This window comes from Bos grunniens, chromosome 4, assembly GCF_055505025.1.
Source record: "Bos grunniens cultivar Pamir isolate PY7600 chromosome 4, Bosgru_T2T1.0, whole genome shotgun sequence".
In the NCBI taxonomy this organism is placed as follows: Eukaryota; Metazoa; Chordata; class Mammalia; order Artiodactyla; family Bovidae; genus Bos; species Bos grunniens.
In genome coordinates, this window is record NC_141168.1 from 2258710 (window position 1) to 2275268 (window position 16559).

Genomic DNA, 16559 nt, shown 5'->3' on the forward strand with positions numbered 1-16559 from the left:
TCAGTGTCCTGGGAACAGTAGAGTCCAGTGAGGGACGTAGGAACCTGTCCAGAGGCAGGTGTCCTCCGGTTGCCGAGCCGTCTCCCTCCCCCACTCTCCCTCTCCCACCCACGCTCCAGTCTCTTCTGGTTTAGATGACACGCGATGAAACCCAGTTCTGGCCACTGTCTCCTCTGCATCTGTGGAACTCTGCAGTTCTCAGGGCCTTTCCAGTACCTGCTCTTCCATAAGGTCTTATCTGGCCACGGCAGCCTGTATTAATTACCCCGTTTTTCGAAACCTCACTGCATTTTAATTTTTGCCAGTTTCAAAGCCATTTGGCACTTCTGTGAAGGCACATTTTGCATCTCAGCTGCAAGGTCAGGGTGTCTGGGGACGGGAGCAGTCTCTCAGATTGTCTTGTCTCCCTGTCATCTTGCAGCTCAGTGGGAGACAGATAAGGATGTGCTCAGTGAACACTTGAGGGGAAAGGGTCTCCTTCCCACACGTCGTACTCCTGGGGCCTCAGACTTTCTTTCCTGTAGACGTATGGGTCATCGTAAAATAAGTGATACAGGGAATAAGCAGGCCCTTTATGCTGGGCGACCATGGTCCTGTCTCTGCAGGGGATGCTGGGTGACATCCAGTCTGACGTCAGCTCAAGCGTCTTGATCTGGAGACAGAACTCACGCCAGGAGGCTCCAGCTTAGTCACGTGCTCCAGCGGAAGCCTAGCTGTGGACTAGACCTCGGGGCGGCCTAAACTCTCAGTAGACAGATACACGTATGAAGACGTCGCCCCAGGCGCCTTGAACACGCGTGCACTGTGAGTCCTGTGTCCACGGCGACACCGGACGTTTCCGTGCGGAAGCCTCCTCTCCCATGGCGGACAGCACCGTCCAACCGTGCTGTGCCGTCCCCTCCCGGGCCCACCCCTGTTCTTCCGTATTTACTCTCAAAGGTCTAGTTTTCGGGGGTTTGACTTTTCTTCATTGGTCTGAGGGCTTCCCTGATAGCTCAGCTGCTATCCACCTGCAATGCAGGAGACCCCTGCACCCAGGTTTGATTCCTGGGTGGGGAAGATTCTCTGGAGAAGGGGTAGGCTGCCCACTCCAGTATTCTTGGGCTTCCCTTGTGGCTCAGCTGGTAAAGAATCCACCTGCAGTGCGGGAGACCTGGGTTAGATCCCTGGGTTGGGAAGATCCCCTGGAGAAGGGAAAGGCAACCCACTACAGTATTCTGGCCTGGAGAATCCTGTGGACTGTATAGTCCATGGGGCTGCAAAGAGTTGGACATGACTGAGCAACTTTCACTTCACTATCTTGGGCTTCAGTATGCTAGAACTCCAAAATTTTGGCCACCTGATGCGAAGAACTGACTCATTTGAAAAGACTCTGAAGCTGGGAAAGATTGAAGGCAGGAGAAGGGGATGACAGAGGATGAGATGGGTGGATGGCATCACCGACTCAATGGACATGAGTTTGAGTAAACTCCGGGAGTTGGTGATGGACAGGGAGGCCTGGCGTGCTGCAGTCCATGGGGTCGCAAAGAATCAGACATGACTGAGCGACTGAACTGAACTAACTGCTGGAAACACTCAAAATGCTTGTTTTATTACCTTTGAAGTCCTTGAAGGTGGCGACGTGTTTTCTGTACCCTTGGATCCATAGGACCCAGCACAGAGCTGAGTTGACAATGGGCACTGTCGTGTTTCCTGAACCAGTGAAGGAATGCCATGATGTGGGGCCCCCAGAACTCTGCCTGGAGCTGGGCAGGCAGAAATGTCTTCTGTGGTTACCACGGCAGGTTACTACTCAAGAGGAATTTCTTTCAAATGTCTTCTAGTCTCCTGGAAATTCTATACCCTCTCAGTCACCCACCAGGGATCAAATTCAAGCCAAAAGTCATCTTATGAGGCTGAATACAGTTCTCCAAGTTTTATTTAGTAACCTCCCTCTACAAAGTGATTTTCTTTCCTAAGTGAGAAACAAAACCAGAATTCTAACTCTGCGTTAAACCTAAGCAAACAGTGGGTTACACAATGGGTTAGGCAGCTGTAACTGGAGAAAGCCCGGCCCTGAGCAAACGTGGAGGGAGGCGTCTTTGATGGTCTGTCCTCCTGGGCCCCGCCCCGCCGGGATGCAGGCCCCCAGCCTTCTGGGGACTTCAAAGCTGAGCCGCACCTCCAGCCTGGCCCCACCCGAACCCCGGGAGCCGGTGGAGCGCGCACCCAGCCATACTCGCGGCTGAGACGCACGGCAATTTGTTCTCGCTGCTGCGACTTTGAACTTGGAATCTCAGGTTTCTCTCTGTGTCACTGGCTTTGAACTGCAATTCCTCGCTGCCTGAATTATCTCTTTACAACTGCTCCTCGATACCTGTCGGAGGGCCTCACACATTCCAGGCCCTCACCTGCCGGGGCCCAGCTGCCACCCCACCGCTTGAGCCTCACCTCTCCTCATCATCTCCACCAAGACCTGGGGTCTCCGATGTGCTGAGGTCACTTCCTAACACCCTGTGCGTCTTCGCTGCCTCCGAGGGTCTTGAGGTTGGAGCTGTCCTTCCAGGGCAGAAGCAGGAAAAGATGGAGCCAGGACGGTGGCATTCCTGGGGCTGTCCCGGGACCCTGGTCCCTGCTGCACCCACCCCCAGGGGAGGAGCAACCCCCTCCCCCTGGAGCCCCGCCCCTGGAGCCCCGCCCCCTGGAGCCCCGCCCCTGGAGCCCCCGTGCTTGTCCGCGCCTTTTCGCTCCTTTTCCTGACCAACCTCCAGGCTTCCTAACCAAAACGCTTCCTAAATCGCAGGTGTGCGCTCGGGGCTGGGACTTCACCCTGCTCTAGTCACAGATTCCAGGAGACGGGAAATGGTTTTGGGGGACCTGCAGTCCTTTTCAGACCGTGGGCATGCAGGGCTCACCTGTACTCGCTCTGTGAGAGGCATATGTGTCCAGAGGTTCCCTTCATCACAGGAGAAAAATACACGTGGCTGCCGCTTGTGCAGAAACCACGATGAACAGCTGTGTAGATCCTCCTGTGAATCCCAGAAATGTTACCTGGACACCAGGATGTAGCCATGGTCACAGAGTTCTTGCGTGAGATGTGTTCATAGTACAGATGAAGATTGTAAATGCCCAGTTCCAGCGCCAGGCCCCGGGGGATTCTGGCTGTGACCCCAGCTCTCGTGGGCAAGCAGGCCTGGGGCCCCCGAGGTTGGGGTTCCTCTTTGCTCTGCCCTCCTCTCACCGCCCCCATCCTGTCGCCGCCTCTGTGAACCTTTTCCTCTAGGTGCCTGGTCCCGAGGACGTGATCTGCCCCAGGGCGGGGGCCTTGTCCTGTCCACTGAGGTACTGGGCCCCGGGCACGCCTGCTCCCCTTGGCTTCCTGGTCTGTGTCGGGTGACCGCCTGGCTTCTTGACCACACCTGGAGCTTTCTAACTCCACAACTTTCAACGGGATGTTTTCTTGCTAAAAATCCTTACTTTTTACCCAACTCTCCAAAACCGATCCCCTTCTTGAAGTTCCCGCTCAGACTTCCTCTTGATTTGATTTGATTTGTTTTATTTTGGCAGCGCTGCGTCCTCGTCGAGACACGCAGGCTGGTCCCTGTGACGGCCGGGCTTCTCCAGCTGTGCTGCGTGGGCACGTGGGATCTCAGTTTCCCCCACCAGGGGTCGGACCCTCGTCCCCTGTGTTGGAAGGTGGATTCTTAACCCCCGGACCACCAGGGAAGTCCCTGAAATTTCCTTGCATGAAATCTTCCTGAAATGTTCTTCCCTTTCCGCTGAATTCCTGTAGAGTCTCTGTGTGTTGTTGTTGAAACGTAGTTTTCTAACCATATTACGAGCATCCAAAGAAGTGTCTTTTATGCCAGCTCAGTGATGGATCCCGTAAATGGGGATTTAAATGAACTTTGTGTTGCAGGCTGTCGGGTCCGGCTTCAGGGAGGGTGCCATGAGTCATTGGCCCGCAAAACAGACACTTCCCCCGGTGGGGCAGGTGCTTGGCCCCGGGACAGAGCCGGGGCAGCCGAGGCCGAGATTTGGGCAGAGGGAACCCACTCAGTTCCCGAAAGGCATTAATTCCGATGCTGGGGCCCGGCAGACATCTCAGCGTCGGTGGGCTTTGGTGAACGGTCGGACAGTGCAGACAAAGGGCATCATCATGAGGAAGGGCCAGGATGGGCATCTCGGGGCCTGTGGGAGCAGGACACGCATCTCGCCATGGCCAGGCTGGGGACCCGGAGGGAATTCAGTGGTCTGGGCCACGAGCCCCTGGGACCCGGGGTGGTGGGCCAGCCAGGTCACCGTGGGATAATTTTCTGAGCCTTCTGTCTCTTAGTCTTGTAATTCTGGTCCTCACGCTTTTAGCAACCATCTCTTTCTTAAAAGACACGGGCCCTCGGATCAAACTCTTCCAGCGGCACTGATGCTGTCTGTGGCGTGTCCTTTTCTTTCCAGGTCAGCCCTCCAGATCCTCTGGGAGGTTAGTGGCTCTGTGGGCCCAGGGCCTGGGAGGGGGGCGCCGTCTGGCACAGCTCCTGGTCTCACGTCCCAGGCTCCTCTCGCTTCTGCTGAGTAGACTGGGGCCTCGGGAGGACCAGCGTCTTGTCCGAGATCTCCACTCATGCTTATTTGGTGATGGGTTTCATTCCAACCCAGGAATTGAACCAGGGTCTCCTGCACTGCAGGTGGATTCTTTACAAGCTGAGCCACCAGGGAAGCCCTGGGTCGGGAAGATCTCCTGGAGAAGGGATAGGCTACCCACTCCAGTATTCTTGGGCTTCCCTGGTGGGAGAAGCCCTGGTGGGCTTCCCTGGGTTTGATTCCTAGGTTGGAAAGATCCCCTGGAGAAGGGAACGGCTGCCCACTCCAGTATTCTTGCCTGAAGAATCTCATGGACAGAGAGCCTGGCAGGATGCCGTTCATGGGGTCACACAGAGTTGGACATGACTGAGCAACTAAGCAGGCATGCACATCTCTTCCTAAGTCCTGAATCTCGTGGCCTTGTCCTTAGAGCGCTTACGGCCCTTCACGCTCAGTCCAGTCTCCTTCAGCCTTGTCCTCCCACGCCCCTGGGCTCTGGGGCGGTTCTGTGCCCCCTCTGTCTCCTCGTCACTCCTCAGCCTCCTGACTAAGTGTCCACTCCTGCGGGCTCAGCCCTCACTGCCTTTAGTGGTGTGGTTTTGTGACATGGAAATGCATATCCTTTGAAAACAGAACCAAGAGCATAAGCCATCGGTTGTACATCCCACATGTGTGTCCACAGCCCGCCCAGGAGCTGGTGAAGGTCCCTTGTTGTGAACTGGGGTGTAAAGCGGGAACATGTAGGAGCCCAGACTGCAAACCTACACATTGGTTGTCGGTGTGTTGAAGGGAACATTCTTGACGGGTGCGCACCCCTGCGCCAGCGTCTTGCCTGCTGTGCGCTGTGTGTTACGGTGTCGTCCTGACTGGCACATGTGGCCCAGGGCAGGGTGCTGTGACTGTGCTGACTCCAGGAGGGCGAGAGGTGCTCTGGGGCTGGAGCCTGCAGCCCAGCTCTCTGCGCTGCTTCTCCTCCCAGAGCCTGGAGGACGAGCGCGTCCCCAGCACCAGCCTTGGCTGCGGTCAGCAGGGACACTCGACCCTCTCTGCCGTCCGTCACTCGGTGCTGTGGGGCGGTCATGAGCCCGCGGTCACGCTCGTCTGTGGGGACTCTCCAGTTTGGGGAGCTGCCTTCTCCTCCCAGCTGCACACCACACACACAGGGTGGACAGCCCCTCTCCACTGCCCCCTGGGGTCTCCAGTTTAGCCTCTGGATCGCACTGTTGCTGTTTGCTGTTGCTGCTCAGTCACTCAGTCGTGTCCGACTCTTTGTGACCCCATGGACTGCAGCACCCCAGGCTTCCCTGTCCTTCACTGTCTCCCGGAGTTTGCTCAAACTCATGTCCTTTGAGCCAATGATGCCTTTAGTCTGAAATATTTACTATAAAATTGTGTCTGTTCTGAGAAGAGATGTCTTTTGATTTGTACTTTTTCCTTACGATAGATGAAGATTGGGGAAGACATTCATGGTTGTAAGCCTAGGATTCTGAACTCTGTGTTCAGGTGGGTGTGTCTTTCCCTTTCTCCCTTGCCTTTCACTTCTTTTTTTCTTCAGCTGTTTGTGAGGCCTCCTCAGACAACCCCTTTGCCTTTTTGCATTTCTTTTTCTTGGGGACGGTCTCAAACAGCACTTCTGTACAATGTTAAGAACGCCTGTCCATAGTTCTTCAGGCAGTCTGTCTATCAGATCTAATCCCTTGAATCTATCTGTCACCTCCACTGTTAAAAAGCAGAGACAGTACTTTACGAACAAAGGTCCATCTAGTCAAAGCTATGGTTTTCCCAGTGGTCATGTATGGATGAGGGAGTTGGACTATTAAAAAAGCTGAGCACCGAAGAATTGATGCTTTTGAACTGTGGTGTTGGAGAAGACTCTTGAGAGTCCCTTGGACTGCAAGGAGATCCAACCAGTCCATCCTAAAGGAAATCAGTCCTGAATATTCACTGGAAGGACTGATGCTGAAGCTGAAACTCCTGGGCACCTGATGCAAAGAACTGACTCACTGGAAAAGACCCTGATGTTGGGAAAGATTGAAGGCAGGAGGAGAAGGGGCCGACAGAGGGTGAGATGGTTAGATAACATCACTGATTCAATGGACATGAGTTTGAGTAGGCTCCAGGAATTGGTAATGGACAGGGAAGTCTGGAGTGCTGTAGTCCATGGGGTTGCAGAGTCGGACACGACTGAGTGACTGAACTGAACTGAACTGTATAATCATAAGGGATTTGATTTAGGTGATACCTAAATGGTCTAGTGGTTTTCCCTACTTTCTTCAATTTAAGCCTGAATTTTGCAGTAAGGAGTTCATGATCTGAGCCACAGTCAGCTCCCAGTCTTGTTTTTGCTGATTGTATAGAGCTTTTCCATCTTCAACGGCATAGAATATAATCAGTCTGTTTAGGTATTGACCAGGTATTGACCTGGTGATGTCCATGTGTAGAGTCATCTCTTGTGTTGTTGGAAGAGGGTGTTTCCTATGACCAATGTGTTCTCTTGACAAAACTCTGTTAGCCTTTGCCCCGCTTCATTTTGTACTCCAATGCCAAATGACTTTCTACTTTTGTATTCTAGACCCCTATGATGAAAAGGACATCGTTTTTTTTTTTTTTTTGGTGTTAGTTCCAGAAGCTCTTATAGGTCGTCATAGAACCATTCAACTTCAGCTTCTTCGGCATTAGTGCTTGGGGCATAGACTTGGAGTACTGTGGTATTGAATGGTTTGCCTTGGGAACGAACAAGAGATTATGCTGTCGTTTTTGAGATTGCACCCAAGTACTGCATTTCGGACTCTTTTGCTGACTCTGAGGGCTATTTCATTTCTTCTAAGGGATTCTTGCCCACAGTAGTAGATATAATGGTCATGTGAATTAAATTTGCCCTTTCCCATCCATTTTAATTCACTGATTCCTCAAGTATCACTGTTCACTCTTGCCATTTCCTGCCTGACAATGTCCAATTTACCTTGATGCATGGACCTAACATTTCAGGTTCCTGTGCAATATTGTTCTTTTCAGTATCGGTCTTTACTTTCACCACCAGACACGTCTGCAACTGTGCGTCGTTTCAGCTTTGGCCCAGCCCCTTCCTTCTTTCTGGAGTGTTTCTCTGCTCTTCCCAGTAATTTAATCTTGGACGCCTACTGACCTGGGGGGCTCATCTCCGGTGTCATATCTTTTTGCCCTTTCACACGGTTCATGGATTCTCCCGGCAAGAATACTGGAGGTCTACTATTCCCTCCTCCACTGTTCCCAACATTCTCATCACATTTGAAGTGCTTCATATGTATTTAAATGTCACCCCCCCACCACACACACACACAGAAACCCCCTAACGCTCGCAGTCACATTCAGAAAGCTCTGCCCTGGTCTCCATCACCTCGCGTCAGCTGCCCTTTCACATGCATGAAGGGGTAGCACAGTTTTATGAGCTGTAGTTACCTGGGTCCTTTCAGGTCCTGGGTGTAGACCAGTGGCGGTGGCCCCCTCCTCCCTGGTGGGTCCAAACGGATCTTTAAAGTCCTCAGCTGCGTCCTTAGGTCAAGCGGGGGCCTTGCAGCAGCGCGGTCAGTGACACAGCACTTTAATGTGACCTGAAGTCAGGACATCAGCGCACGAGGCTTTCTCCCTCATGTTTATTTGATCGCTGTGCCCATTAGGAGGCAGGTTTGTTTTCGGCCCCTGAGCCTGCATGCAGGGGCCCAGCCTTAGCCTCACACACTGTCGGCGGTGGGCAGCCTGCTGCTGGGTGTGGTGTGAACGCCGTGCGGGCGGGAAGGAGGCCCTGCGCTGAGGACCGACCTCTGGGAGAGGCCGGGGACACGGATTCCCAGCCTGGTCATCAGCCGGCACTGGCCCTTGGAATAGGAGGGATCTTCACTGTGCTGAGCCTCAGTCTCCTTGCCTGTAAGATGGGGCAACGGGACCCGCCCAGGGACTTGGAGCTCAGGAAGCTAGAGTGTGTGACGGCTTTTGGGAAGGGTGCTCCCCGTGAGGGTGGGCCAGTGGGTGGCGGTCTCTGCATCCATGTGCCTGCGGTAGGGTGGGCGCCCTGCTGAGCCCGGCCCAGGCTGTCCTTCCCCTGCACAACAGGCTCCCTGCAGACACTGCAGCCAGACTGCTCACCTGCGTCCCCGTCGCAGACGTGGGGGGCTTGCACGTGACTGTAGCCATCACACTTTCACCTTCTTTGTTCATTGATGTTTGAGCTTGGTGCCTCTGAAGGTGTGTTCCCAGATGCCCAGGTTCCAGGCACTGTGGATTTATGCGAGGATTTTTAGAATGATCTTCTTGGGTCCAGTGAGAGCTGAGTCCCAGTGAAGAGGAGACTCTGACACCCAGACCCAGCCTGAGTCACCTGCCACTGGAGAAGAGCCTGGGGAGGGCCTTAGCTACAGCCTCAGCTCACACGGAGGAGGAGCCCTCCCTCCAGCCCAGGGCCATCTGGGTGGTTGTTGCTGTTCAGTGGCTCAGTCGTGTCCGACTCTCTGTGGCCCCATGGACTGCAGCATGCCAGGCCTCCCTGTCTTTCACCATCTCCTGGAGCTTGCTCAAACTCTTGCCCATTGAGTTGGTGATGCCATCCAACCATCTCGCCCTCTGTTGCCCCCTTCTCCTCCTGCCCTCAGTCTTTACCAGCATCAGGGTCTTTTCTAGGTCCCCCCAAACCAAGGCTCCACAGTCCAGAGAGAAAAGGCAGTCTTGGGGAAAACTGATTTTTTTTAAAGCTTTGAACTGTCAGGAGACCCCCAGGTCTTGTTGAGCTTCTTTATTTTGCAGAATGAGTGTTTCGATTGCACTAAATACAGGGGAACAACAATCCTTTGGGGAACTCTTGGGCCCTGCAGGTCTTTGTGTGGTCTTGATTTCACAGCATCCTCAGAAATCTACTCAAGTGGCGCCATCTCCACGCATGCAGCACAGAGGAAAGGAGGGTTGGACATGAGAGTGGACGTGCCTGTTGGACCTTCTCACCCCAAGGACGGCGGAAGGGGGCAGAGTGCGGAAAGGTGTTACCACGTGTGCCCAGATGCATAAGCAGAGGACAGAGGACGCAGTGCAGGAGGGACCCCAGGCCGGGCCCCGTCTGCTCTCGGGGGACCAACCTCTTGGCCTTCCGTGCCGGGGAGGAGCCATCGCACGCACCTGACGAGGTGAACTGAGGACACGCGCTGGAGAACAGGGATGGTGGAGATTTCACTCAGTGCAGATTGAGGATACGGTTTCTAGAATCACAAGAAGTTGTAGAACTAAAAAAACATACTAGCCTGCGTCTGAGTTCATCCTTGCCTTCAAAAAAACCACACCATCTGTTGCTAAATAAATAGATAACATAATCCAAGCCGTTAAGGATGGACACAGCATGCTGGATAATGGGGGAGAAGCCATCCTTGATCATATGGTGTGAAGGCCGTCAGCATTTTAGCAAAGTCTGTGGGAAGCACACAAAATATGGAGAAGTGAGAGGTTTTCCCAGTGGTGTGAGGGATTCAGTTTTTAGTTGGCCAAGTCGATAATGAACAGCTAACAACCGCTTGTTCATTTCGGCGACTGCAAACCGAAGCCGCCTCCCAGCGGGAGTGGTGGTGGTGGCTTCTGCTTCCTGCTCTGAGTAAGGACTGCGTTGGTCACAGTAGCTCCTTGGTACCTGGTCCCTTTTGCCCAGTGGGAAATAATCTGCCTACCTATGAAGGAGACGCAAGAGACTTGGGTTCAATGGGAAGATCCCCTGGAAGAGGAAATGGCAACCCACTCCAGTATTCTTGCCTGGGAAATCCCATGGACAGAGGAGCCCGGTGGGCCACAGTCCATGGGGTTGAAACGAGTCAGACGTGGTTGAGTGACTTAGCCCGCCCTTTTGTGTCTCTGGAAGAAGGTCTGCACAAACGGAAATGAACAGTGAGCAGTGTGGCTTGTGGAAAAACCTTAGATTATTTCTTTGTGATTAGGATCAAGACATGTGCTTTCGTGCTCAGTCACTTCAGTCGTGCCTGACTCTTTGTGACCCCATGGACTGCAGCCTGCCAGGCTCCTCTGTCCATGGGATTCTCCAGGCAAGAATACTGGAGTGGGTTGCCACGCCCTCCTCCAGGGCATCTTCCCTAGCCAGGGATCAAACCCACATCTCCTGTGTTTCCTGCTTTACAGGTGGTTTCTTTACCTCTGAGTCACTGAGGAAGCCCAGGATTAAGACATGGATGACTGTTATCTGTGTTAATTTTCAACATCTCTCCTGAACAGAGAAATAGTACATGTCAAATACAAGGATGTATGGTATAAAAATGTGAGAAGGTAGGCGAAACTGTCATTTTTCATATGATTATCTATAGAGAAAACCCAGCAGAATTAATGAATAAATTACTGAAACCAAACAGGGCCTAGTAAGGAACCTGGATTATTAATAAAATTAACCTACAGTTCTCAGTAATGTTTTTCCTCATCAGTAGCAAACAGTTGGATTATATAGTATAAATAAGGCACCATCAGAATAGCCACCAGCTCTTCAGCATCCAGAACTTAACCTGACAGAGAATGCATAAAGACCGTCAGAAGAAAATTTAAATACTCTTTCATGGAGCACAAAAGGGGGTTTTAATTAACGGGAGGATATCCTGGTTTCATGTGCGGGCTGACGAACATGACCATCCAGAAGAGAGAGCCCCTGCCACGTATCGAGGGTCACTAAAGGGCCGGAGCAGACGCAGGGCAGAACCAAACCCAGCCCAAGAGGAACCGTGAAGGTGACCAGAGCTGGCCAAGCGCTGGGAGGTCCACTGATGGTGAGAAACGGCGGTACCTGGGTGGGTGGGTGAGACGGAGGCACACGAAGTTGCAGTCCACGCACCAGGGGCAGGGGCGTGGCCTCCCCAGGGGGGCGGGGCAGCGCCGTGCAGGGGCGTGGCCTCCCAGGGGGCGGGGCAGCACGGCAGCCTCCCTTTCGCACCCAGGCCCCAGGAAAGAACCGGAGATCACGATGGGCTGAGCAGCGACTCCAGGTCCCTCCCGGCGTGTCCCAGTGTGAACGCACCGCTCACACTGCGGTGGAGGGCCGCCCTCCGGGGCCTCCTTACTTCTCGGGAGGGCGGCGAGTGCGGGCTCTGGAGTTTCCGCTGAAGTTCACCCCCGAGTCCTCTGAGGGAGCCAAGTCCTCATCTGATAGCTCTTTATGACAGTTTACGACGTGTTGCATAAATGGAGAATCTCGTCTAAATAATCCCCTTCTATCCTCGCTGCTTCTACCCTTTAAATATCTGATGATGTTTATCTTGTCTTCGCTTAGTCCACGATTAGGAGCGCTGTACACACTTGGCGGCCTTAATCTTTTCCTCCTAAATCAATCCCTGAAGCCAGCCTCTTAGTATTGTTGTTGCTCCGCTCGGCTCTGAACCTCGTCCAAGTCGTCTGTCTTTCTTGCATTGAGCTGCTGGGCTGGGGGAGCCGGAAGCAGTGCTGCTCTAAGTGCAGACTCTCCGACGTGCCCCCAGCCTGCCAGGCTCTGGCCTAAGCCTCCTCTGCTGCCCCGTGACCTCTGCTCTCTGCCAGCCCTGTATTTTTCATAGGGGATTGTTGCTTTCCAAACACCTTCCTGACACCCAGAGACTGACATTCAAATCAGGAGGAGAAAGAAGTGCAGGAACCCCAAGGGGGACCTTCCTCCACTGTCTTTCCAGTGCCTGGAGGCTCTTTTCTCTTTCCCTGACAATAACTGTTTGACATGAAACTATCCCTTTGTATTTCCCCAGAGTTTTCATGCAAGATGCCTCCAGTTCCTCTGCGCAAAGGTCTGAGTGTCTCCTGCGAGAGGCGTGGTAACCTGAGGCCCTTCTAGAAGGAGGGTCAGTGGGCTGCTTCCGGTCCCCCGCTGTCCTGCCCCACTGTGCGTCTCACAGAGTTGTCTGCTCTAGCGGCCGGCTGGGACCTCCTCCCCTTTCGTAAATCTGGTGTCATGCTCTCTTCCTAAATGAAGCCTTAAAATCTTCCCTGCAGTCGACACACTGCAGTTTGACAACCTTTCATCGTGTTATTATTCACCCTGTCATTGCAGCCTCTCTGCACAGCTGGAGTATCCATGACTTATTTACATGTTATAAATACAGCATGAGTTACCAAGCGAGGTTTTATGACCTGCTTTATTCTGATTACTTCTAATGTGTGACCGGGGCTTGCTTCCAGTCCCCAAATAGCTGACTGCCAAAACTGGCCTTGTGTACAAAAGGCCGCTGAGCAGAAAGTGAAAGTGAAGGTGGGGTGACTGCGTGGGTGAAGAGTGCACAGGTCTGGGGGTGCTGGTCCCCCAGACCGCCACGGGCACGGCAGCCTGCCCTTTGTGAGCAGAGACGCTGCGGGGCAGGCAGGGCTCCTCCCCAGGCCCAGGAGGTGGAGGAGCTTACAAGCTCCGTTGCCTACAGGATAGAGGTGCAAGGCGGCTTCCAGACCAGCTGCAGTTTGCACTTTAAGCTTCGTCTTCTCCCGCTTTCTGTCCCAACACAAACCTGCAGGATCCCCCAAGCTTTATCTCCCTGAACCTTTTCACAAGCTGGTCATTGGCAGTAAGTGTCTTCTCCCTCCGCAGCCCACTTCCTCCGGGATGTCTTCCCCTGTCCTGTCTGTGGAGGGACTCTGCCCTTCTGTGCTGGTCACAGCCATGCGAGGGGTCCCGTCATGGCCGTGCGAGTGCCCCGATTCTGCTGGGCCAGGGTGAGCCCCCAGTCAGGTCACAAGCTTGCGGACCGGCCCGGCTTCCGCCCTCCTCTCTTCTGTGCAGGGTGTGTGCAGGTGAGTGCCCAGCTCCGGGTGGAGTGACTGTTTGGAGAGATGATTCCTCGTCTCCTGTCTCTCTTCTCTCTTCTCCACATTCACAACATCCGATCTTGCGGAAACAATGCCGCTAACCGACACGTTGGAAAAGACCCAGATGCTGGGAAAGACTGAGGGCAGGAGGAGAAGGGGACGACAGAGGATGAGATGGTTGGATGGCATCACTGACTCAATGGACATGAGTTTGGGTAAACTCCAGGAGTTGGTGATGGACAGGGAGGCCTGGCGTGCTGTAGTGCATGGGGTCGCAAAGAGTTGGACACGACTGAGCAACTGAACAACAACCACTACAAACTATCACAAGAAAACTTTTCAACGCTCAGGTCCTAATGTATGCCCATTCTGTAGGGAAAAACCCCTTGTTCTCGCTCTCCAGGAGTTTGGACGGGCAAGTCCAGCCTGCTCTGCGGGAACAGCCAGTCAGTGGTGGTGTCAACTGGCAGTGGCTGAGATCGGACGTCCTCATGGAGATTGCCACATTGTTAGGCTCCTGAGAAGGTATAGAAGACACAAGGGAAAAGGCTCCAGGGTTTTTAAGGGTCCTGACGGCTTCCCTGGGGGCTCAGCGGTGAAGAATCGGCCTGCCAGTGCAGGAGACTCGGCCTGGGAATGACCGAGCCTGGGTGCCACAGCCACTGAGCCTGTGCTCTGGAGCCTGGGAGCCGCAACAAGAGAAGCCACTGCAGCAAGCAGCCCGCACACCACAGCAAAGAGCGGCCCGCTCACTGCAGCTGGGGGAGAGCCAGCACAGAAGGACAGCCCAGCACAGGCGCAGCCAGGAGGAACAGGGGTCGGGAGAGAGTGCGTGTGGGCTCTGTGGGCTTCCGTCACCCAGGACCCGTGAACGCGATCTGATTTGAAAAACAGGGTCGTGGCAGATGTGACTCAGTTCAGGATCTCAAGACGTGGCCAGCCTGGGCTAACCAGTGGGCTTTAAACCTGAGGGCACAGCCACAGAGGCACACGTGGAAGCCCTTGATGCCAAGGGCAGAGGGTACAGCCCGGGAGTGCCCTGGCTTGCTGGTAGCCACAGGAAGCAGGAGGGCCTGGAGGAGGGTCTCCAGAAGGCACAACCCGCCGACGCCTGGATCACAGCTCAGTGCCCCAGAACTGGGGCAGCGTTCACCTGCAGTGCTTTCCTCTCGTGGCCCTTGTGTGCTCGTGCCGTGCGGCTCCGTGACGGACGACTGGCCAAGGACACGGGCCCGCACCCCCCGCAGGTGCCCTCACTCACTCAGCTCAGTGGCTGCTGCCTGGTCTGTTCGGTTGTGTTTTTAGCCACGAGCAGCTTACTTCTAGGCAGGAGTGGAGAGGGAAGAGCTCTGGGCATGCCACGCAGGGAACTCGACTTTGTGTAAAGTCCATTGGCTGGGAGTAGGGGGCATGTGTCCCCCCAGAAGGTGGGGTGCTGACACCGCCTCCCTCACCAGTTCCGGGTGATTGGACCCTCGGTGTGTCGAGCGGCTGTAACTCAAATGACTGTTTCCCACCTCTGGCTGGATCCTGGAGCTCCTCTGAGATGGAAGAGGGGAGCAGAGTCCACCCGCCAGTACCTGTGGTGTTTACGTGACCCGTTGGAGGCCCTGGGGTGTCTATTAGGATAAAACTCTCCTTGGACGGTTGCAGTCCAGTCTGAAGCGCTCTGACTCCAGCCCTGTCCATTGACAGAGTAAGAGGAAGGCGCCAAGGCTGTGGACATGGCATGGGATGTCCGGGGTCTCCACGTGCAAGGGGGCTTGACGCTGGTTCCCATGCCAGAGCTTCATTCGCTGCAGCTCAGCACAGCGACCATGCGTGGCTGTGATATCAGTTACCCCGTGGAACAGAGTGAACACAGACACGTCTTTTCTGCTCAAACAATCTAGACCATGGTGAGGACTGTCTGGTGCGCACACACCCACGGGTTCTAGGATGGTCTGCGGACACTGTATTTTGTTAGTTCCACATCCAGGCAAAGTGTATCTGAACGAGAACAGGGACACGCACCAGGCAGGTCATTCCTGCAGCCTCTGGATTTATTATTCATTATGGATTTTGATCACTGAGGAAGGCTTTCTTGTCTCTCCTTGTTCTTTGGACTCTGCATTCAAATGGGTATATCTTTCCTTTTCCCCTTTGCCTTTTGCTTCTCTTCTTTGCTCAGCTATTTGTACGGCCTCCTCAGACAACCATCTTGCCTTTTTGCATTTCTTTTTCTTGGGGATGGTCTTGATCACTGCCTCCTGTACGATGTCATGAACCTCCGTCCATAGTTCTTCAGGCACACTGCCTATCAGATCTAATCTCTCGAATCTATTTGTCACTTCCAGTGTAAATTGTAAGGGAGTTGGTTTAAAGGCAGGAGAAGGGGACGACAGAGGATGAGATGGTTGGATGGCGTCACCAACCCGATGGACATCAGTGTGAACAGGCTTCAGGAGTTGGTGATGGACAGGGAAGCCTGGTGTGCTGCAGTCCATGGGGACGCAAAGAGTCGGACACGACTGAGCAACTGAGCTGAACTGCACAGATGGTTTTTGGGATTATTCGTTTTCCTGTTTTCTGAGGGCTGAAGAATCGATGCATTTGAACTGTGGTGTTGGAGAAGACTCTTGAGAGGCCCTTGGACTGCAAGGAGATCCAACCAGTTCATCCTAAAGGAAATCAACCCTGAATATTCACTGGAAGGACTGATGCTGAAGCTGAAGCTCTAATACTTTGGCCACCTGATGAGAAGAGCTGATGCATTGAAAAAGACCCTGATGCTGGGAAAGAGTGAAGGCAGGAGGAGAAGGGGGTGACAGAGGATGAGATGGTTGGATGGCATCACCGACTTGATGGACATGAGTTTGGGCAATCTCTGGGAGCTCTGTCCATTGGTGATGGACAGGGAGGCCTGGCATGCTGCAGACCATGGGGTCACTCAGAGTCGGACACGACTGAGCGACTGAACAACAGTGATAAGCTTCTCTTGATTGTGATGGTCTGGACGCTTTCTTTTCCTCTCTGTGTACTTTTTATCTCCAGTCTAACACATCGGGATCTTGTCTCTGGGTAGGATTGCCACGGGGCGGGGTGGGATATTATTATCCCAATTATTGTGAAGACATTCCAGATAAGCTTTAAAACAGGAAGCACCATTGAAAATACATGCTGGTAGGGAAGATGCCGCGAGTTCTGAAGGGGAATAAAGACCCTGGGGTGAG

General features: G+C 53.7%; 2 long non-coding RNA genes across 3 annotated transcripts in view; both read left to right on the forward strand.

Annotated features, from left to right (window-relative positions):
• LOC147373379 (uncharacterized) overlaps nucleotides 1-16559 on the forward strand; it is a 212402-nt gene that overhangs the window by 130998 nt on the left and 64845 nt on the right. The window lies entirely within an intron of this gene.
• LOC147373381 (uncharacterized) lies at nucleotides 1439-12666 on the forward strand. The gene is made up of 2 exons (XR_015161856.1): nucleotides 1439-11336; nucleotides 12300-12666. It is a non-coding gene; the product is annotated as an uncharacterized LOC147373381 (long non-coding RNA).